Consider the following 22324-nt stretch of genomic DNA (forward strand, 5'->3'; position numbering starts at 1 on the left):
AGGTATCGGATTCCTTGAGGCATCGCTTCTTGGAGGCAACTCGCCTGATCATGCGTATGATTTTATTGATGCTGTATTCGAGGCTCTGCAAGGATACGTCACACTTGGTGTTGACCTGAAAGTGTAGGCCCAGGATCTTGATGCTGGGGCTTGCAGTGATGGCCTGGCCGTCAAGGAGTATTTGAATGTGTTCCTTGAGGCGTCGTTTGGTGTGAGGGTGGACGAGAGAGAGCTGAGATTTTTTATGTGAACACCCGAAGCTACATGCTTTAGCACATTGGCGTACTAGAAGTGATATGCCACGGGTTGACTGATGTGAGCTTCTTTTATTCGCTATCGCCTGGCATTCAGCGAGAAACCAGTGTTTAAACCCGTAGATGTGCTTGATGAGTACACCACTTGTCTTCTCCGCCTCCGAGTGAGCTCGTAGCTGAATCGGTAAGACAACGGGCTTTGGATTTGTTTCTCTATTAGTTCCAGGTTCGATTCCAGGCAGCGCCAGTCAATAATTTTATTTGTTCGCAGGAGTTTTTTGTTGACACCAACGGTCGCCAAAGAACCCATGGGGGGTAGAGGTAAAAAGCTTTTCTTTTAATATACTGAAATATTATACCCTGTAATCCTCTCTAAGATTTTTCCATGTCTTTGGAAAATTCTACAATACCGCAGGATGGGAAGGTCGGGAAGGTGGTTCCCTTGCCCAAAACAGGTAACACTCGCAATCCAATCAATTACAGACTCATATCACTCATCTGTGTACAATGTAAAATTGTTGAGCACATTATCTACAGCCATTTACTCTACTTTCTCGAAAGCAATAGACCCTATGCAAAATGCGCCCTGCCATCTCACGTCGACTCCGGTAACTACGTCCACCATTTTGGTGCGGTCGTTTGAAACCGAAACCCAGTAGCACAGTGGCGCCAAGCATAGAAAGCGGGCATTGACCGCTCTTGGTGGTGGACTACAATGCCGGAGCATTGCTTCGTGCCGCAGTGCAGACAACCCGGAAATACCGGTCCACATGAAGAAAAGGTAGTACGTGAAGTTCCACACTCTTGAACGAACTTTCTGACGCGATCTATGCCGGCGCGAGCAACCTTTGTGACACGCTGGACAGGGTGCGTTGGGAGCAAATATTTGTCGTTGGTTCGCTAAGCGCGGGATTTTGTAGTCGCTGTACGGTTGAAAAATACAGTTGAGTTGGAGTTCCGCGGTCCAGCCTTTGTATTCAAAATGAAGCCCGAGCGTGCGCCGTCTATTTATGTGATTGACAGCGGCGCTCGAGCGGAAAAAGTAGTACACGTTGTCAAAATTATGCTTTGTTTTTTCTCTCGTACCTGGGCCTCTACGCCTGCTTCAGTTCATTGTTAAAGGAGCCATGAAGAGAAAACAAATGTTTGTTTTACTCGAAAGATTAGGTGTTTCATAGTACCCCAAGCGCTTTCCCGGAAGCAAATCATGCTTTATTCACTAAGAAAAAAGGCATTTTAAGCCAAAATTTTAAATCTCCCGCTAAAATTGAACATTCCGTGACGTGTACAATGGCGTCATAGAGCCGGTCCATGAAACAGATACTTAGTATGTCGACTCCATATAGCACCCACACGCGGGAGTCGATCGAGACGGCGGCCATTTTAAAAATACTAGTAAAACCTAGTGCACCCGCAGCCCTAGTCATGGAATCGCCTGATCCGGAGAACAAAACTCTCGGCGAGGAGCTCGGGCTTGCATTTAACAACCTCACACCACTAAAACGCTCAATGCTTCTAAGTGCACGAGCGGCAAGAGTTGTGGGATACGCGGTGGACGGAAAAGCGACCATTCCGCGATAGCCACAACAGACGAACGCCCAGCCGTCGGCACCGCTGCCTCGTCAGCCCCGTCGCGACGGACGAATATAGACTTGTGCGTATGTGCCGTATTTTGATTACGATTAATAATAGTTCAATTTCAGTACAGTATCACTTATGCCAGTTGGCCGGTGTCGTGTATGGAAAGCCGTTCGCGCGAGCTCTCTGCTTCGACCAGAAAGATACGAGCGTCAATGCGCGGTGTTTACGGCATTTTTTCCCCAAGGTCAGAGCGATTTGACGAAGTCGGCGACGAGCGCCAGCATGTCCCAGGAGTGAGCTAACGTAAGGGTCCCTGCCGTAATCACTTCCTCGGAAATGAAGCGAGCACACTCGTACTTCCTTTAGCCCTCTTTCTCCTCCGTTTGCAAAGTTCACGAAACGTAGCCACTTGCTTCGCCGAGGTTCGTCGTTGGGCAGCACATGAAAGGAGATCTCCTCACCGGCGGGGATGTCGCACTCCCTCGATGATTTGCCCGTACTACATGGGCATTTCAAAACGCAGCAACGAAATTTCATTGTAAAGTACTCGAACAAACTGAAGTTTTCAGTGGTTGTAAACTGGAAACGAGCTCGTAAGGACAGCAGCAAGCCAACACCATTCGAAACTTACGCGACGACTGGCACTATCTCGTCGCTTCTTGCTGTTCCTTACTCCCCTCGTTTCTATTTTTACCTTTGCTGGTTGGCGATATGACGGCCAACCTCCTGTGAAGGGATTACGATACGAAGCAAGGTCGCGGCTGTGCGTGCTGGAGCGGTTCGTTGGCCCCGAAGAGCCTCGAACCCGAAAATTCGTCTGCGCGACGGCGAGATGTCGAGCTCGGCCGGCGCTATAGTTTCGTACGCATTGGCGCACACGCTTGCGTGTTCGTTCGGACCTTCAACCGTTTACTCCCCCGTTTTTTGTCATAAAAATAATGTGCAGTATGTTTCACGGGCATTTAGCTCGCTATGCAAACTGTAAGCCCTGCCTAACATGGGTTTGCTTTTGCCGGCCTCCGCCAATCGCAGAGCATTCCCAAGTGACATCACAGGTTGTGTTGCGGAAAATGAGCTGGTGGGTCGCATGGTCATTTCCTTTTTTCCTAATTATGTAGCTTATTTGAGCGAAGTTTGCGTTATAAGTTGTGTCGTTATGGTTCTAACGAGGCAATCTTTTGAATGAACCAAACTTGTGTTTTCTCTTCATGGCTCCTTTAAATGCTACCGCTTAGCCCTACACGATCCTTTATCTTACCAAGGGCTGTAAACAAACTTTTCTTGCCGCACTAAGCTGTGCCGGCGAGGTTGAAAATGTCCTCAGGGGCGTGCGCGCACGATATGGCAGTACGTTGTTGGGTTATTTTACGTTGCATTTAGCCGCGTGTCGTTTAGGAAGGGGCGTACACTGTTTTATGATGATCTAACATTTGAAGATTCGAGCTTTGATACTTGGTTCCCGATTTGCCGGGCTGACAGTTCATTGTTACGTCAAGTTAACTTGTTGCCCATTGTCATTTCCGCCACGATGTAATTACTGTCGAATACTTTGCGAATGAAATACACACTCACTCCTCTAGTTTGTCAGATGCTGCATGCATGCCCCCCACGTAATGGTAGTGGCCTTTGTTATAGGTAGCTGAGGCAATTTTTAAGTTTACTTCTGACAAAAAGCGGCCAGAGTTACGACAGTCCGCCGCACATCAGCTTGATTGCTTTTGCGTTTGTCGTATCAGACTGAAAATCCCAGCAAATAAACTACTTCACTGATTTATAGTGCGTGCAGAATAGCCAACTGTGGATAGAAGGGAAGCATTCGCGCACCCCTGGATGCCGCAGTTTAGTAAACACGACGTTGCCCAGTCTCTGCATGCACGCGACATGACGACGGCGTAATGTGGCTTGAATGCTTACTGGTAGCGCATAGGTGACCGTTCAGGTGCCATGCTAGTCCTTGTTTCTCTGACTGGGGGGGGGGGGGGTGATGCCAGCAAAACTGAGGCAAAAAACGCATTCCCAAGGCTACCAAGTTTTCTCCCAAGCGCCTCCACGACACTTTGCTGCTGGTCGCATTTCTGCTGCTCTCGACGTGCGTCGAACAGACGCATTGGCAAGGGAAGGGAGGGGCCGTTTTTTCGCGGGCTTCTCCAGTCAATGTCTTGGACACTCGCTGGCTTGATTCCCTGCTGTCTCGGACGTCCCCAGTGTTGTGACAACTTAGTGAATGCAAGCTCCGGTGGCGCTTCTTTAAAACCTTCGGCTTGCAAGAGGACGAGTAGGTGCACAGTCGCCAAGATGTGACTGCATGCTCCACTACAACCCGCCAGGCACTCGCACGCTGCCTCCACAATCGTCCCACTGTCCGTCTCAAAGGTGAGGCACACAACATAGGGCCGGCCCCTTTTCTTCTTGGAGCGAAAGCAGCTGCTGAGCACATAGATGAAGCCTAACCTGCAAGAACAGAGAGAGTAACAGTAAATAACCCTTAGAGAAGAACAGCAGCAGTACGCTAGAGTTTATAGTAAAGGGACAGAGCAGAAAACAGTGACCGCAAGGAACAGACTCAAAATGACCAGATTTTGTGTCTTGCTTAACACTGTTGAAAGGGCAATAATCTACACCTCAAACAGCAATGGTGTCAAAATTGTTTGTCAAGTTCGAGCGTGCAAGTATCTCTGAAGGCTTTGTTAATGCATTTTCAAGAGAAGGAAGTTTAACATTTATAAACCTCACCGGGGGTAATGATACCAGTACCCGCATAATCGTGTTCGTCATAACTTAAGCAAGCAATAATATGATTATCTCGAACTCACTTCAAAAACCTTTCGAGATAAACAGATAAACATTCGGGCTAAACCGATGGCCCGTCTAAGTTATAAAAAAAATATTTTAGTTCAGTGAGTTCGAGCTAACGAGGTTTAATCTATTCGGGCACACTGAAAACATGCGCTTTAGAAATGAACACACCCACCCATTTCCAAAAAAGGAGAAGCCAGACACACACACAGATTTTTTGCGGCACAACATGTGGAATGAATACGGAAAACACACACACATACACAAAATAAAATTCAACGCTTTTGGGCACTTTTGTAGTTGACTTCGCCGCAAAGCGCGATTGCTTTGCGGGAAACGCGCCGGCGGATGGCTGTCACGGAAAACGGCCGCATTCATTCCGTAAACATTTTCGTCAAAACTCAGCCACTAAATTCCATGTACAGCATTTAAAAAAACACTAATCCACCCACAAGCGGCACGGTCTGGCGATTGTTGCTTTCCTTACTGGAACCGGGTGCCCGCTAAGCATTTGCATGGTAAACATTGGTGAACAGGGTGCTATACCAGAGGGCTTATACCGGTTAACTCGCGCCAAGGAAAAAACCAAGGGTTTACTTACTTCGAGTTGCACGTATTTGTCCGCACCGATGAAGGCAAGCAATACGCCTCAGTGGGAGTGCGGTATGCCCTGCTCCGCTGCCGCTCGGATAGGTTTTTCGCGCGGCACCCCGAGTGCTATGAGTCCTCAGACACAGTCAGCAGCGCAGAGAAGTCCTTCGCCCACAAGCCGTGGCCGGGACCCGGAAAACGCGGTCTTGTTTGGGCCATGCCGCGTTACCGTCACCTACTCTTCCACAGTAAACAATACGAGACTTCCCGATCGTCGCCCGTGTCAATATGGCGGACGGTCTTTTTTACATCATTGTTGCTAGATCACCAAGCAATTTCGCATAAGGTCTATTCCTTTATTAGAAAGTACCGACATTATTTCAGCAAAAATTACTTCCGTGAAACTCAGTTGCTTTGCCTAACTAATGACCTGTTATGCTCTGCTGAGCGTTCTTCAGTTATGGACTGCGTATTTATCGACTTCGCAAAGGCTTTTGGTACCGTTTGTCATAAACTACTTCTTAAATTAAAATCGATAATAGAGATGTAATTATTCTCAAATGGTTGGAGTGTTTTTCAACTAACCACACACAATACCTAGTTGCTAATGACTTTATTTCCACGCACTACTCTGTTACATCTGGTGTGCCACAAGGTTCTGTCTTAGGCCCCCTATTATTCATATTTTATATAATGACTTGCCGAACACACTATCATAAACTATAAGACTTTTGGTGGACACCTCCGTAATCTACAGAGAATTACTTCATTCCGCCGACCAAAGTGCGTACAATGTGACCAAAACAAGAATTCTACGTGCTGCGATACATGTTTAATGAAATTGAACAAAAATAATTGCAAAGTGAGTATAGTAACCCGTAAAACATGTAATACTACAGCGTGCACTTACATACTCCACCACGACCCCCTAACCAAAGTGTCATGTTACAAAATCTTGGCATGTACATCTCGGATAACCTTTCTTCACAAACGTACAACGAACACATCACAAGCGACGCTTACCGCATTCTCGGTTTTTACGGCGAGATGTTGCTCTTGCTTCGACACAAATATTGATTGATTGATTGTAGTGTTTAACGCGCCGACGCAACGCAGGCGATGAGGCGCGCCGTAGTGGAGGGCTCCGGATTTTTTTTGACCACCTGGGGATCTTTAACGTGCGCCGAAATCTCGTACACACGGGCGTTTTTGCTTTTCACCTCCATCAGAAAAGCGACCGCCGCGGCCGGGAATTGAACCCGCGACCGCTTCGACACAAATAAAACTTGTTTTATAAAAAATTCTAGTTCGGCTAGAGCACGAGTATGCGTCGTCGAGCTGGGACCCACATATCAACTCGCTACTTTATTATATCGAAGCCATCCAAAATCGTTCCGCAGGCTTAATAATATATCTAACCATTTTTGTGCGGCTAGCGTCACTTCCTAGAAGTCTACGCTTAACCTAGTTGATCTGTATGCTCGCTGGGAAATATCACGTCTTTGTCTTTTTCACGAAATATATCACGCCAATTTAAAGCTCAAAGATTCGATGCTTTTTCCGCCCACTTATCATTCCACACAAAACGATCCTCAGTTCGAAGTTGACGTACCCAGCAGGCGGACGAACTACCATTTCAACTCATTCGTTAGTAAACCAGCTTTGACTGGAAACACCTGCCCACCTGCATTGTTTCCATAAAAAAACCCGTCAATTTCAAGGTGGCTATTAGTGGCCATATTAATTCAATTTTCTTTCTTCTCACGCTGTTTTCCCGTGAATTCCGCTGTTTTATATCAATCCTGCTGCTTTGTTTCCGAGTGTGGAAAAGGTTTTATGAATCTTCTATTTTTTATTTCTTATTTTTTATACATCTAGTTGATGTGTGTTTTTTAAATAAGTAAATATGTTTCTTGTGTGTAACCAAACTCTTGCTGCATTGCTTGTAGAGGGTTTGACACCCTTCTCCACTCCTATCTGTAATGCCCATATGCCTTGAGAGTAAATAAATAAATAAATAAATAAACCGAATTATGTTTGCAGAACACACACCTGAAAATTCATCACTTGACAGCTTTACTTGCAAAAAAATGGTGCGGTGTGAAAAAATTAAGCTATTATCCAACAGAAATGTCTTAGCAATAAGGGAAATTATTTTTGGATGCTTAATCAATATCTGCTGAATATACATACACCTAGGCTATCTACTAAAGCCAAGAGAGCTTGAAAATTTGCTTAATACATTTGTGACGTTATGCTTCTCAGCACGTGATATGAACGCCCATCCTCTTCCTCTGTGGTATAGTTCATAATAATACCCGACGTCGACCCTTAGGAAGATTCCTTTTTGTCCTCTGGCTCCTGTCTCTAACAGAAATATGCAACTTTTTCACTGCGGCACATAACACGTACTCTGCTATCTGTTGCGAAACGCAGACTGTGGCGAAACGCAGGTATGTAGGGATGCGCGAAAAGAACAAAATAAAGCATGGGGAACGTTTATGAGATATCCAAATATGAATAACATTATAGGGTTCAAACGACCGAAAGCGAAAGGTAGCCGTGTACGATGTATTCTGAAAACGCAAAGCTGCACAACACTCCTGACCTCTATAAATTCTTTCGCAGACCCGCACAACGTGGGGAATTCTCCCAATTTTTATCTAGATAGGTACCGCATTAGAGGATCATTTTAATACCCTACTGGAGAATTTCAATTGATTCTGGCTGTACCAACTGCACAACAGAATGCTTCCACCCCATGACGACTGCAGAACAAAAGCCTCTTAACAACAAGAAAATATCACGCCAAGGTATTATTCCCCAACAACAATCGACAACTTACAATTTGTTTTTCTTTATGTGGAAAATGAACTCCATGAGCAGCTAACAAAACATGCGAGATGGTACAGCATTTTCAATAAGCCACGCTTGCAGCAGTCCTTCAACTAATAACCACATCTGTCAAATCGGACGACTGTCCCAATCATAAAAAGAAGCAATCGTAACTCTTGCGCTAGAACAAGGAATACACCCATGCCTACATGGAAGCTAGGGGCCTATATATAGCCCTGACAAGCAGCTTGAGTAACTTCAAGGATAAGATGATCAAAAGGCGCTTAGTGTATCTTTTCGATTTTCATGGCCTCCCGGACAAGTATCAGGACGGCTTAGGGGTGACCTGTTCCAAAAACGAGACCTTGTTGTTTTCAATTCCCGTGTACGAAATATGTTCGCTCACAAAGGAACTCTCATGTCAGTATTCTTCACTTATACAATAACTACGATATCAAGTGGCGCTAGCAATTTACTACGCCTTCACTCCTTTAGCCAAATTTTATAACCCGATGTTTGATATACCGTATTTTCCGGGTTCCAGTAGGTTCTTTTAATCAAAAATATTTGTTAAAAAATTAACATTCCTGAGCGAAGTGTTTAAAGTTGTACGTTTTTCATTATAAAAACAAAATACCCTAAGGAACGCCTGACCCCGCTGCCTGTCCTATTCTGTTTGTGTGGACGAGAGTTAGATTATTTTTAATTCACACCGCTCAGTTATTTGCGAGACGGATACTCAAATTTGCATAACCAGACAGTCAAACTGCGGGGAGGAAAATGGTTCACGGTTGTTATTAAGTGACTCTAGATGATATATTTTCTAGGTAGCGAGGCAATACTGTTCACGTGTGTGTTACACTCAATAAAAACCAAATACCGTTGAAAAATGGGCTGACGTTATTCTATATTTTATTTTAAAGAAAAAACTTTTATCCCTCATTTTGAGCCCACTAAAAAGGAAATGCCATCGTTAAATGTACTGAGAAGACCTCCGCACTCGTATCACGACAACGGAAAGACAATTCTTTTGACAATATTCAATAGCCTTATTCTATGGCAGCACTATGGCAGCACTGTCTATTAGTCGGCATCAACAGCGGCTATCAAGATGATCAGCGCTATTCAACGACTAAACGCCTCGTTATCTACATGTGCCTTCCATACGAATGCAATTCACAATATCTATGCAGAGGCCGCAATGTCGACCTTACAACTTTACCGTAAACTGGTAGCGCTCTTTTAAGCTTTAGATTCGGCTCAGTACTGTAATATTCATGTAATACACTGGATTATGACAACTCTGCGGCAAGCCTGTTCGTAAAATGTCTCTCACTTCCCCAATATTTCTCCTTGTCAGCCAGATCAGAGGCCTTTGAAATGGGGATATGTTTTACCGACACTCAAAAAACTGCTTTTACGTATCTAATTACCACTTCGAAACTACTACGTGTGTAATGCCACCTATCGTTTGTGAAAACCAATAAAAACGAAGACCCCGTCAGGTATCAAATAACACTTTTCAAGCCATCAAGACAAAAACTAACGCACAGAATTTTCAGTCAACCTTCAAAAACGCATTTTGAAGTATCTTGCACTGCACTAGGACCAAAGAATTCGTACTCCAAAACGACCAAAGAATACAGTAATGATTGCGGGGTAAAATATAATGACAAGGAGAATACCTGTTAATCGTATCCAGAGACTCTCATAGTGTTCTATTTTCTAGTAAACGCCACAAGGACACATTCTTGAACAAGCTTCTACGCACAGTTTTGTCTGCATACGCTGTCGGACTCCAAATCGCTATCAGCATACTCCCCGCCTCTGAATAATAGCTGGCAATGAGGCCGCTCAGAAGGAAGCAGGTACAGCTGTACGGCGTAATGACTCTGATGTTATGCGGATACCGTATAAAGACATAAAGTCACTGCTTAGAATAGAAACGTCACGCATTTAAACAAAAAATTGTCAGGTGCACAACTTCAAACATAACACATTATTCGAAGTTACATTTCGCAGCCTACGGAAAGGACCCATACACGGTACGCATTCTTACAAAGACCACAGTGTGAAAAATGTGGATAAGGGCTTACCGCCCTCCCAATCCTTGCTGAATGCGCAGAACATTACACGGACCGAGGGAACATTTTCCGCGAATATACAAACGCCACATCTTTTTTCAAAAAAAAAAATTTCGCTCCATACTTTACTAGCCACATTTTCTTGTATATTGTTTTCAAAAATTTTGATTGGCTCTCTCGCTGTTGTATCCGTAATATCAAAAATTAACTACTCAGACCTATAGTTATTGCCGATCTGGATTAGTAAGATCTGTCACTAGCAGTGCTACCCTTACCTGTTATCAGTAAAGAGCCCCTCACCCACTCCCTATCCTACTACACCCAGCCCACTTCCCTGCACAACCGATGTATGCATGTAATCGTATAATGGAACCCTTGCTCATTGCGGGTCATTACAAGCCCTTTATTGTCGTAGATAGTACCCCCGTTAATCCTCTAATGATGGTCCTGTGAGTAAAAAAAGATCTCTGTAATAAATTTTATTTCACAACATCTGGCCTTTAGCAAGGCGGCCCTCTAGACCGATAATTTGCTTTCATAAAAACGGGCCTTTACACCATTCTTTTATTAGAGATTATCTTCAACTGGGTAATCTGAAGACCATTAACGCCTCTACCTGGAGCTCTTTGGCCAAGCTGCTCTTGCACCAATAAACAACACATACAACAACGAATTATTGAGCTTTTACATGTGATAAAGCTATTATGAGAACTCCGTGTAACAAATGAATGTTGCAAACTAATCGTGTAACCAGGCGTCCAGATTAACGGTGACCAAGAACAGACTGATGGAGTGAGGCCCATTATCCGAGCTATGCCTGTGCTCTTTCGTAACGAGCCGTACTTTGTTAGTTCAAGAGCTCCAGCGAACACAAATGAAGAAGGATTTCCTTAATGGTCAGTTGGTACATTGTACTACGAAGAAAAAACAGCGCAAAAGACAGTACGAAGTAAACTCAACAAACCACAGGCGCTGACAAACAACTGAGCGCTTTATTGCAACAGAAACATGTATATATATATATATATATATACATATATATATATATATATATATATATATATATATATATATATATATATAGGATAACTTAGAACAAATAAAAAATGAGAGAAGAACGAAAACAGATATCGCAATTAAATACAATAACTCGTGACACAAACTTAATCGCCAAAGTGGATTTTCGGCATAAGATGCTCGGCGTAAGATGTCCACAAGTCCTTGGCAGCAGTTTGTGCTTCCTGCGGCTGAGCTCCCCTATTCCATGACTGGGCGATCCTCGCACGGTATCGTGGAAAGAGGGATTGGAAAATATTTGAAGCCTTTGAAATCAAAAAGAAAGGAAACGCGTGTGTGAGCGAGCCCTCTGTTGCACTTCTGGAGAAGAAAATAGTTTACTTGTCTTGAGCATCTTACGCCGAAAATACACTTGGGCGATTACGTTTGTGTCACGGGCTATCATATTTCATTGCGATATCTGTTTTCGTTCATTTTTCATTTTTTCGTTGTGTTATCTTATTCTATATATAAATGCTTCTGTTGCAAAAAACGCCTAGTTGTTCGTCAGCACCTGTGGTTTTTTGTCTTTACTTCGCCCTGTCTTTTGCAATGTTTTTTCTTCGTAGCACATCAGTATTGCGCGCTTGTCTCTAGAACATGTTGTCTCTACTGTGCGAGACCTGTAGGAGCCTGCGTACGATTTACTATGCCCAGCGTATTTGCGAGTGCAGTTCAGTTCCTAATATAAATGCCTCCTCACTGTGTGCGGAATTTTCAGTGGCGAGAGGTTCATCGGAACAAACAGAATGCTCACTAAGAGTCTTGGGCTTAGGAAGCTGTCCTTTGTAATAAGATTAGTGTGATGGCGAGTAGGTTTTGCCACTTTTCTAACGATTTGAAAGACGGAGTTTCAAGCTCGTCCACGAAAGAGCCTGTTCTTTCGTAGCCGCCGAGGCTTCTTTTCTGCGCGAAGATGTTCAGGCTCTATCACATTATTTGCTTCCATGGTAGGCCATCCTGATCATAAATAATTCCTTGTTACCTACCTGCTGCGGTGGCTCAGTGGCTTAGGCGTTGTGCTGTTGAAAACGAGGACGCGGGTTCGATTTCCGGCCGCTGCGGCCGCTTTTCTGACAGACGCGGAAGCAAAAACGCCTGTGCGTACGAGATTATGGGGCACGTAAAAATCCCCAGGTGGCCGAAATTAATCCGGAGCCCTCCCCTACGGTGCGCCTCATCGCCTGCCTTGCGTCGGTGACTTATTGCCTGCAATAAATGAATCAATCAATCAATCAATTCTTTGTTATCTTTTGGAGGTTTTAGACGCGCATCTTTCACCACCCTCTTCTCTGACCGAAAAGGATATAAACAGCCACTACAAATTAAAAGAGGCCAACCTTTTCTGCTGAGTCAATTACAAATATAAAACTTCTGATATAGGTTTAGTGAACCCACCGTTTATGAAGAAAGCGGTCGGGTTTCCTGCTTGCGGTGTTTTAAAAACAAAGGATAGCGCAGCGACCATGGGGATATGCCTCGGCTATTCGCTCAAATCATGTCTGCTTATTACTCTGAGTATACAATTTCCGTGTTCTAATCAGAAACCTATAAGTTTTATAATTAACCCGAATAAGAGTCGTCTCAAGTTCGTCTTTTGAGCACAACTGAACCTGCACGTCTACAGCTGCTAGTCTACAATCTACAGTCATTTAGCACTAAAGTTTAATTGTGTTAATGCAGCTTTGTTGTTTCAGTTGTGTCGTGGTATTGATAATTATATGTTGTAGGGCTCTTACACGGAGTAATTTAGGCGGTAAGGTATAATTGTGCTTACTGCACTTTTGTTGTTTCATCTGTGTCGCGGTATTGATAAATATCTGTTTGTAGAAATTGGTACTTATATTATTCCAACGAGCAGAGCAGGGCACTTGTGCGAAAAGTTCTACCAGGTGGAGCTACCCCCTACTTTTTTCTGAAGGGCTCACACATAGATACATACATTTCCGCCCAACATGTCGGCGTGGCTGTGCACCCCCTGATGCTTAAAAGCCGCCTACACTTAGGCCCTTTAAGTGTAGGCGGCTTTGGCATATCTCCTTATACAATTTCAGCGTTGCGGCACTAACCTTTCCTTTTAATTTTGTTCATTCTAAGCTCCGCATTTCATTGCCGCAAAATAATTTGCACTTTCATTATATGTGTCATCCTCGAATGAAAATGATATTCGGCTGTGCGCACGTACACGAAGATTTATAATGACCATCTTCTGAATTATGGCCTGCCTAAGTTTGGTCGGGAAACGGGGTGCCTAGATTCGTCTAAAAACGTTTTCTTTTTCAATTTTTTCCGGAAATTAGGGAGGGTAGTTAGAAATAGGGCGCTTGGAATTGAGAAAAAAAAATGGCCGCTCGTCTGCTCCTTTCGTTAGTCGACTGGCGCCCCTGCCAAGTACATGCCTCCCTTTTCGTTCCCGTTGACCTCTCAGCTGTTCCTCTCCCTTCTAGTTACTCTCAAGATAACACCGTAGAGAGTTGCTCAAGTCAATTTATATTAAGTGCAATGCACTTCTTAAGCGACCCTGAACCTGCGTCCACCGGCGATGTCCGCATCACATACCCACGTGGGGGATTGGCCAGGAATCTCCTCGTCTTCCTTGGCAACGGGGGGAGATGGGCGCGCGCTGCCTGACCGCTGACATGGCACATACCCACGTCCGGGATTGTCCAGGAATCGGGCGTGAGAAGGGCTAATGCACCCGCTTAAAGGTGTACTGACACGAAATTTCAAAGCCGAGATCCGCTCTAGCAATCAAGTACAACGACAACACAAATAGGTGTCTGTGAATAAATGCATCTTTCTTTCTTTGTAGTTGTGTGTGTGTGTGTGTGATCTCTCTTTCGCGAACATTACCGAACCGCGCAAATTCAACTCGTGCATTCGCACTTTCACATTCTTCCCCTCGGGTAAATGCGCGGAATTTTTTTTACCAAGTTCCCCTGCTCCAAGCCGGGTGCCTCGATGCCAGCGCTGCCGTACAGTGGAGAGACGCGTGAATCAAGTCACCCTACTCCACCGCTCATAAAACACATTGCCCTACAACACGAGCGTTCCAAGCGGAACATAGAACCTGTCTAATGATTTGATTTCTTTAATGCCGTCAGGTAGCGCGAGCAACAGCAGGCGGCGATTTTATGCAGTGGATGTTGTATTTTATTTCCTGTCTCAAAAAACCAAGAATCTATCATTTTTAAAATAAAGAAACACTGTATAGATCGCTTCCCTATCGAAAAACCCAGCGGCGCTGGAGCTCCGCTTCCAGCGAATGCCTGATTATGGGACTACCTAACGCTGAAATACGCCGGACGCGGAAAAGCTGGAGCGCGCCGGGCCCAGGGACGCGGAAAAGCGTGGATCCGGCGCGCGCTGGCACGTGACGCAGGAACACGCCGGAGACCACGCCGTCTCCAGCGTATAGCGTGGCTGGTGCTCGCGCTAAGCCTTTTTTCAATAATAGCAGTGTATTTACAAACTTACATGGCTGTTAACAAGAAATACAGAATTCCTTCCTTCGGGGAAACCTAAGTAGCGCTACAAAATTTAGCTAGACTCATTTCGGCACTTTTCAGCTGATTTCGCCCGGATGAATGCATTGTTTTATCATCGTATTCCGTCAGTAGCGCTCAGTCTGTGCATAAAAGCAAATTTTTTCTCCCGTATAAAAAAAAATATATTAAAGGAGCATCGACAGTAACCGTTCGAAAATTCGTTCCTTATATTTTTAGGGCCATTAAAACACAAGTACACACATATTTCTTGGACCTCTTTTATTTTAACAGCACAACGTGAGAATTAAAATAGAAAGTCAATCCTTAGCTGGATTTCTTGCCTTGGTGAACCTTGATCCATTGACAATGCATTCGTACACCAAAGCCTGGAAGGGTATCCTGTGACGAAAAGCGCACGTCTCCGTGGTGCAGCACTATCACGAAGACTACGCGCGCACTATACCTGCCCAAGTCATGCAGGGGTCTTCACAATTTCAGTCGATCGTCGAAGCACATCGCACGTATTCCAAATCACGCTGCCTCCGAGAGTCGTGGTATCCACTCGCATCAAAGTGCCAATAATCCGAAGCACCACGGGGTGTCGTCGCTAGAGGAGTCGTCACTTCGAGATGCTTGGAATCCGGACCACTGTTCTTGCTTCTACCACAGCTGTCGTAGATTCACACGTTGCTGCTGACACTTCCCGGAGACATAAGATGCACCATTTTACAAAAAAGTTACGAGTAACTTCAACTAGGCACAGCGCCGATGTGAAATGTGGACGGGCCACTCAGCCACGCAGCCACCTACGAATTTTGACCGAAAGGCGAAAAGCAGGGAGGAACGAAGTGCTCCCTGGCCGATCACGAGAGTTTGTTCCGCGCCGCGACATCTCCGCACCCCTCTCGATTCTCCGTATTGTGGGCTCCCCCGCCCCGCGAGTGCTGTCGCGGGACAGGTTTTCGTCCGTGACGGTGCATCCCCAGACTTTCTTCCGAGCGGCCCTGCTGGAGCGAAGGCGGGCGTTTTCTTTCTTTCTACATTTCTTCTTTTTTAACACATCTTGGTATTGTAATGGGTTCACTAGCACCATTTCTTTTTCTTTTAACACCGGTAGCGGCAACTGGTTATCTGGTTTTAAAATCTTGTTTTCACTCTTTAAGCTTGATTGGACACATGGTTCGCGTTAGAATAAACAGGTGGCCCGCTAAAAAAATAATACAACAGCACGCAGATGGAGACAATGGGGCTTTCAAAGGCCCAAAAATACATGTCACAATGTGAACTGCAATAATTACACCACGTCCTCAAAAAGCAAGTCTTGCTTGCCCTTTATGCGTCCGTTTTACCAACGGGCTACCCTTATTGCCTGATTCTTTCATCAAAGGGTGTCCACCGTACAATATATGCAATTGCAACTCACACAAAAAACCCCAGGAATTTGTGAAGGGCTTTATTTATCCATTAGTTTGGTTAGCGGGCTACGCTTAGATGTTCCAACATTACCGTGATCTGCGATAAGTTGCGTTGTTAACTGCCAATTCGTAGCGAAGATTTTTTCAAACACAACCGGAATGCTAATGGCAGCAATACAACAAACTTTCATTATGACAGACACTTGCAATGCAATTGAACGACATGATCGTCGCTCGTACAGAGCATTGTTTCCACGAAGCGCAGGCTAAAAAAGTGGGATTTTCTGGCACAACGGGCCACAAACGCGAAGTTGCGGAGCGCCTGCGTCGATGGCGGCGCTGGATTACAACCAGTCGAAAACGCAACCGGCGCGAGGCATTGCTGTGTCCAGCTAAGCAGCGGCGCCGTGAGAACGTACTGACCCGTTCGCCCTATCTGAATCCCAGTCTCCAAAGGCAACGTCACCGTGTTATTCGATGCTTTCCAGCAACTTCCACGCGTTGATATCTTCCAGCGCGGCGTTTTCCAGTGTATTCCGTTCTTTCCGGCTTATTCCATCGCTCTCCTAATGCTGGAAAACGTGGGGTTTTCCGTCAGGGTTATGTATTGCTTTGTGCCGTATGCTTGTGTAATGTATTTTTCTTCATTAACAGTTTTGACCAGTATTAACATTCACACCGGGCTCGGACGTTTATATTTGGCTGTGGGAATGTGAGACTATTGCGCAGCTTCGGTGTCGCTTGGCCAACTGGCTGAATCCATTCACAGACAGAGAGCGAATTGTGGAGTGAACTGTGTGGGCAGTGAATAATGTGGTAGAGTTGTGAAGGAATACAATCAGTGGGTACTGTTTCCTGCTTGAGAGACCTCTTAGTATGTTCTATTTTATCCAACAGTGTATTATTTACCACAGTGGGTGTTTGTATTATTCGAATTTTCTACGAGACAGACAGACGGAGAGACAAACAGACATACAGACAGACCATAATTTCGGCGTTTAAGTAGCCCAAGAGGGACTATTGTCTTGAAAAACGAAGGAAGCTCACACTTATTCGCGAGACAGGAAGGTATCAAAGCTGTACGCAACACTAGCGTTTTTCCTCTTTTTCGCCTCACGCCGTTGTTTAAGCCTTCCCGTTGTACGATGGACCACGGCTGGATGTTCGTCTTCCTTTATCGCAAAAGGTTCGGCGCCTCAGGTGCCCTGGTGGCCTTCCTTCCTGGCGCGCACTTATCGCTGTAGTGGCGGCCTCCTCGCCTTCCTCCGCCACAGCTCCCGCACGGGCCCCGCGCACGTCTTCTCTACGCCCTCGCCTATCTCTCCCCTGCCGGCTATCTGTCCCCGTTATCGAGCCGCTGCTCCGTGCCGGGTGCTGGCTTAAGGGGGTGTGGTTTGACCTATAGCATCAAGGGAAAAACTGGTCACCCCGCGAAGACTGCCCGAAGTAGCGTAGTGTTTCTTGTGACACCAGAAAAAGTGCACTGCAGCGCCACGGGACAAGACTGCGCCTGCTACCGCTGTGCGCGCCTGCTGCCTCTGTGTTCTTATCTTCGTTTGCTTGCATAAGTGAATACTATCGTTGCAAAAGGAGGGACCGAACGGTGTCCTTGGGGCGGCAAAAGTTCGGCGAATTGGGAAAGTGGTCACGGTAGGAAAATGAATTTGAAGTTGGTAAGCGATAGCGAGTTTACGCTTGGTTTCTTTCTTTTTTACTACCTCTAGTTATTATCCTTTCGCTTTCTCAAGATGGGCGACCTGGGTCTCAAGTGTAGAAGATCGTTGGGCCTTGTTTGAAGTAAGCGAGCCGCATACTTCAGTTCGTAATAAGCAGGCACTATGAGCAGGCCTAGAAAGCGGACTCTGTGAGAGCAACTTACTTTTATATATCACCCAATTCCCTGTCCCAAAATTCCTCAATGAAAAACTAGCCACGACGACCGTGCCACGACACTTTTTTGAACCACACATTTGTTGTTTCCTACCACTGGGAAACTGGAGCACTGAGCTCCGCATTATACTTCAGCTCTGGCAGTTTGTTCAGTTTCTAACACGGCCGAAAAATGCAATATCTTGAACGAGACGTTTGCATTTAAAACGTTTTCAGTACAACAAATTAAAACTTCCGCCAAATATTTGAAACGCTGTTTGGAAGAAAGTAATATTGAGTTCATTGTGGAGAATATCAATATATAACTATTGCTCCCTCTCTTTTTTTAAGTAGAAAAAATTTGTGCTTGACTTTTGTGAAAAAAAAATGATCTGTTACAAATAGTTTCCTAACGAAATACAAGTAAAACTGGCACCAGACCATTGTGCCTATGGCTAGGTATGTATGTACCAACACCTCTGACAAGGGCGTACCCGTGCGAATGCGGCACAATTGAACTCAGCAAAACTTCATTGGGTTGACCGAGACCGGTGGGGGAACAGCCTCGGGGGTGTGGATTAAAACTGAATAGGCACTTACGGCCCGGCGGAAGACTATAGCCTTTTCGCGATATTTGCCGAGCAGGAGCAGATGCATCGCCAATTTTGATACATAGATAAAAATGCCATTTTTATGCACTTGGCGGCTTGCATTGTAGAAACTCGTTTTTGACGAAAACGTGACTGACTTTTATTAAAGTCTTTGGAAAGCTCCCTTTCTCGGTACAAATTGCATCGAAGGGCCCTTATTAGAATTAGAACTTACGCACGAAAATGTCGTACAGCTTTTCAACTGCGCATACTATTTTGATCCGAGAATGCGCCTTTATTTATTTTGTAGTGCTTACTATTTTGCTTTCCAAGCAAATGTAATATTCAAACACGCAAAATTTCTTTATGGTGTAAATTTAGTCTTTCGCCTGACGTAATTTTGATTCGTAATTGGACTCTTTCAGTTCTTCTCGAAGCAAGACATTTGGTTTTATTTGCTGAGGAGCACTCACAACTTTTCGTCTCGTGAGTCCGATGTACTATGCATGGAAACTGGGCACAAGGTTACAAAATACAAAGGATTAAATCATACATACTATAGAAGTTTTTTTTACTACAACTACACCAGCCAAAAAAGAAGGTAAGATTGAGCGTTCTTTGGAACGTGACTAAGCTTTTCTGATTCTCGCTATTGAAAAAACATCGCTCAGAATCACAGATGTTATCAAAATGCGTAGGCCATTTCAACAGTGGGCCTGTGGTTGCTGCCTGTAATGTGTGCGGCGTCATTAGAAAACCCCGCGAGCACTATTTACTACCACTGTTTACCGCGCTAGTGATTACGCGCCTTACGAGCAGCGCCCGGCGTCGTTTCGGCTTGCGTGTGGCGCTGGCGAAAAATACCCAACAAAACATGTCACGTGCATCCGCGCCTCTTAAAGGGGGCCACAATACAGCTGGCGCTGCAGACGCCCAGTTCGCGAAGCCGGTTGCGTCTGCTTTTAGCGCGTACTTACTCATTCCACTCGTCGAGAAATGTGAAAGCCTGTGGACAGAACAATCCGGTACCGCCAGTCATGCATGAGGAAGGCGACGATATACTTGGTTATGACAATGAATACTACTACCACAGTGAAAAGAGGTGACATATTACGTACATCCACAATTCAAGCCTAATGCAATGCGCGGTGGGGCGTCCATCAGTGCCTGCATAGAACGAAATCCTCCAGCTTCATTATGGTTCAAGCCTTGCGCGACTTAGTGCAACCTTCGGCAATTTTTCATTCGTTGTCGAGGTGAAAACTTGGTGCCTTGCAAAAACATTTGCATAGGCTTAACGATTCGTAATTTTGGTATGAGTCAAAGTTGCTAGAAAACCTAAAGATAAGTATGCATGACTCGATCAACCTGCAAAAAAATTTTAATTATTGTAGATAGCTGGTGTTTATGATTAAAAATGAAGTGACTCCATTCTTAAACCGATCGCGTTCAATAATCGAATTTCAATGCTTTCTTAAATCCCCATAATTCAAATTGCTTTGACGTAAGCGTTCAGAAAAATAAGATATCCCTAAGAATTGCCAAAGCTGTGCACACTCAGTGGAAGGTCTTGACTTATATCCGTGTACTTTGCGTGTGCGCGGCTGGGGGTTCTGCAAAACGTCAGATCTGCAGAATGATTGCTGTTTGTGGTCATTACCCTGCCCAGTAACGTACAACCGGCCCACTATTATTCTGTATCATGTCTTTGCTTGTTTGGAATGTGCAATTGTGTATCCTCGGCTCAACTCGTCTCTATTTCGGGGAAAGGCGCAAAAGTACTGACCTGCGGTAGCCTCCCTCCTCTGCCCTCCCACCTTTCAATGTTCGGTGGCCTTTTCTAATGACGTCAATCCACACTGTTTCTATGCCAGCGTCAAGAGTAATCAGGGCCTTTCGACCAATGACCGGGACCTCAATCCAGTAACCTTGCATTAAAAACTCTATTGGCTTTGCCAGTTGCTATGCCCAACGCAATGTACCCACGTAATAAAGCTACAATGTCGGTTGCGGAAGCGCTAACCTGGACATGCTGGTCACGGAACCATTTTCATCAACATTCACTGTTAATTTTTTTACAGTACATTTTTCAGCTCTATACACCAGCTGCTTGTGAAATGGAAACCGTAAATTTAGTATTCGCTGTAGCTTTCTGCAGTGCGCTTCCATTTTCTTATGCTCAAAAATCAACAATGCCCACAAAGTTCATTGTGTACCCTTTAAATTGGCGGCCATAGCTGTATCGCTAGAATGGTTCACCCCTGATCAAATTTGCCGCGTCCTCTCTCGCCCAACTAACATAAGAACTGTTCATTGTAAGTCATCTTACGTACGTTTACGTGTTTAGAGAGAAATCATGTCTAATTGGTGGTACTCTGCGATGCCGCGGTCGAACAACGTAGCCAGTGGCCTAACATATCTTGTGATATTTGTTACTTACAGTACTTGCATGTATCACTACCACTCACCGTTGGCTGTCTTACTGTAGCTTATTTATGCAGCTGCGTTAAATTGAAATTGAAACAGCTAAAGAACAAGAGAAGCTACGACGTACACAGTAGCGGTGGTTGCGTGGCAGTGACGGCTGAAGCGCTGTATATTGACGACGTTTTCGTGATATGCTTTTCCAGCGCGGGGTAGAAGAGTAAAAGCTCCTTAGGTACATTTCCTTACGAGAGCAAAGAAAAAATACGGCGCGTGAAAAAGCAGCGTTAAAGGGTCGCCCGCAACGTGGCCAAACCGAATTGTATTGAACCATGGTTTATTTCGGCAGTTACGGGAGGGAAGAAAATATCTAACGTAATGCCTTTGAGAGGTCGAAAGGACCGGTCGTAGCGTGGAGATGGCAGCTAAGTCTGCTTCGTTTGAGTCAAGGAATAATATTCGCGGCAATAGTGTATTTACTGCTTTTGAGCTGCAGTAATTTTAAATATTCCACTTAAACTTTGCCAGGAAAGAATCCGGAATTTTGTGCTGTATACTGATTAAGAAAACCGTGAAAACACGTAATTGCATCCTCATTGAAAATATATCGGATATTATTTGGTTAGCAAAAACCCCGTGAAAAATTTTTAGCTGTTTCGCTAGGTCACCTACAACACCTGTACCCTCCCGATATGTAAATAGTGCAGAAAGAAATAAAAACTTTATAAAATATTCCAGGCCCTTTCTCCCTCTCAGTTGTTTATTGTTTACATCCAGCGATGCTGAGTATCTAAGGAACATAAGAAGAATCTTCAAAAGTTCGATCCCCTAGACGCGCTGTTTTTATGTGCATTATTACCTATTCACTCTTTTCAGGCCGTCAGGGTTCTTGTCTATTTTCTAACGGAATCTTAGACAGAAGTTCTGAGAATTGCTTCATGTTGTTCATTGAGTAACTGTTGTCCCCAAAGCCATTTGCGTATGTCAATCAATCAATGAAGTTGGGAATCTGCAAATGACCTAAATTATTCCCTAATGATTATTCGCGCCGCAGGGGCTATTTAAGCTGAAAACACGAAACAACTCTTTATAGACTTTTTCGGGTTTCTTTTTCCTAAAAAGTACTTCGATCTATCCACGATTAAACAAGACTATTACAAATTTGCCTGGCATGATTTCCGCCTTTTCACTATGTGTTAGTGAGGAATTGCACACTAGCGCCAGAACCGGTTGGTGGGCAATAGTTCTACGCCTATTAAGGCGAGCACGTTGTGATCAGGATCGATAAAAAAGTTACCAGCCGGGAAAGTATATAGTTTACATTTTTTATGTATGCTTTAT

At 44.7% G+C, this 22324-nt stretch overlaps 1 long non-coding RNA gene across 1 annotated transcript in view; it reads left to right on the top strand.

Moving 5' to 3' along the window:
• LOC144164160 (uncharacterized) overlaps nucleotides 1-22324 on the top strand; it is a 103668-nt gene that overhangs the window by 11786 nt on the left and 69558 nt on the right. Inside the window, exon 2 of the long non-coding RNA XR_013321087.1 lies at nucleotides 18985-19160. This is a non-coding gene — a long non-coding RNA (uncharacterized LOC144164160). The remainder of the gene's footprint in view (nucleotides 1-18984; nucleotides 19161-22324) is intronic.

The sequence above is a fragment of the Haemaphysalis longicornis genome, unplaced genomic scaffold, assembly GCF_048455015.1.
Source record: "Haemaphysalis longicornis isolate Haplotype H1 unplaced genomic scaffold, Haemaphysalis longicornis Haplotype H1 scaffold_13, whole genome shotgun sequence".
Taxonomy (NCBI): Eukaryota; Metazoa; Arthropoda; class Arachnida; order Ixodida; family Ixodidae; genus Haemaphysalis; species Haemaphysalis longicornis.